Here is a 1,793-nt window from a genome sequence, read left to right as displayed (position 1 = left end):
CCAGGACTTTGCACATCAGGGTCACTGCTGAGGCTGGTAACTCACCCCGGGTTGGTGCTCTGGCAAGATGCATTCCTGGTGGACAGACAGCAATAAAAGGAAGCAGACAGCAGGGGCTAAGGGAGGGATTCTGCTGTTGGATTTTAAAATGCGCCCGTCATCCTCTGGACTGGCTCACCCAACACAGCAAACACAAAGACCCTGACCAATATCATAGCATCCCTTCTTTGAAATGAAAAAGTAGAAGAGCTTCCCCAGTGGCCCTACTTCTTAAAATATTTTATCTACCAACTGGATTTATTAAGCGATTAGTCATTGCCTCATTGCTCGTTCATCAAAGCCACATGTAATCCCATATGACAACCAGGCCTGCCATCCAGAATTATATAACCAGCCAGTTGCAGACACTCAGTGTTGAAGTTATGATGTCTGTCAGTCTGTTGAAACTATGGGAAAGAACTTGAAGACTTTCACACTGCCTTTGGGAATCTGTAGGGTCTGGAACTTCCCTTTGGTTACCACTGGTCTTGCCCTTCTACACATATCATTCGGGTTTTTATTCTTGGTTAATTTCCTTCCATCTTAGGGCCACTTATAATGTTCTCTTTTTTCCAAGCTTTTATCTACCAAAAAAAAATGTTTTTGAAAAATGAAGCTAGTCACATGTACCATAATTAGCCTCAGATTTTTACAGTCCCAGGAATGTATTGTGCCCAACATCCCACCCAGAAGATCACGTGGTGGATACAGGCCTTGGTCATTATGTTGAGTGTGTCTGTCAGCTCCAAACTGAAGCATTTCTGAGAAGTGTATCCAGGGATGATAGTGTCTGTTATTCTCAAAAAAGTCAAAGGAGAGCATCAAAATATTTTACAGACAAGATATATAGTTAGATATTTACTAATATACTTAACAAAAGAGATATTTTGTGAGTTATCTGCCCTGTGCTAAGCTTGTCTATGGCCAGCTTCTTTCCTAGAAGCTGAAAACCCTGTCCCTGCCCAAAGGTACTTCAGTCTAGTGGAGGCGTCAAAGAAATGAACAAACTGGTACAACACGGTGCACTAGGGGGCTGTGGGATCACATGGCAGGGACTGAAACCCAGCCTTGGAGGGAAATCAAAGAAGTTTCTCTGGAAAAGGAAGTCCTGAGCTGAGTGTTGAATATGTTGAGGAATTATTTCAGCAAGGAAGAGAGGTGAAGGAGGAGGGGAGGTTTCAAGAGAGCCTGCCCATGGAGGGCGCATAGAGGAAAAAGACTAGGGCATGACCATCACTCAGTCATGATTTCTAATACCATCTCCAATAAGAGGAACTGGGGTTTGTTGGGAATACAGCTGACCTCAGGGTTGGGAAAGAAATATACAGATGAGTCTGGAGCATCTTTTCATGCCAGAAAGAGCTCAAACAAAGCAAACCATCAATGAGGGTATGTCATGGGATAAAGGAGCCAACTGAAAGGACTTCTAATGGCCAAAGCAGAACAATTTAAACAACAAAATAAATAGTGTTTTGTTATAATGCAAAGTATGAAATAAATATGCATGAGTCTGTACTGATATAAATAAATAATTGAATAAATAAATAAATGGGGAGACAAATATCCCTTGCAGAAGAAGTACAAATAGTTTATGTAGACACTCTACCCTCGAGGAAGTGGAGAATAACTCCCCACTCCTTAAGGGTGGGCAGCACAGATGAGGGGACTTTAAAAAGTTCATGAAAAATGCATATTATGAAAAAACTATGCATGGATTTCAAATTTTTTGCACCAAAATAAACTTGTACTAACTT

General features: G+C 41.4%; 1 protein-coding gene across 1 annotated transcript in view; it reads left to right on the top strand.

Moving 5' to 3' along the window:
* SLC35F3 (solute carrier family 35, member F3) overlaps window positions 1-1,793 on the top strand; it is a 378,565-nt gene that overhangs the window by 118,068 nt on the left and 258,704 nt on the right. The gene's annotated exons all lie outside the window — the stretch shown is intronic.

The sequence above is a fragment of the Propithecus coquereli genome, unplaced genomic scaffold (assembly GCF_000956105.1).
Source record: "Propithecus coquereli isolate 6110/MARCELLA unplaced genomic scaffold, Pcoq_1.0 Scaffold66, whole genome shotgun sequence".
Classification (NCBI taxonomy): Eukaryota; Metazoa; Chordata; class Mammalia; order Primates; family Indriidae; genus Propithecus; species Propithecus coquereli.
Note: the sequence above shows the minus strand (reverse complement) of the source record. Positions and strands in the feature narration are given on the sequence as shown.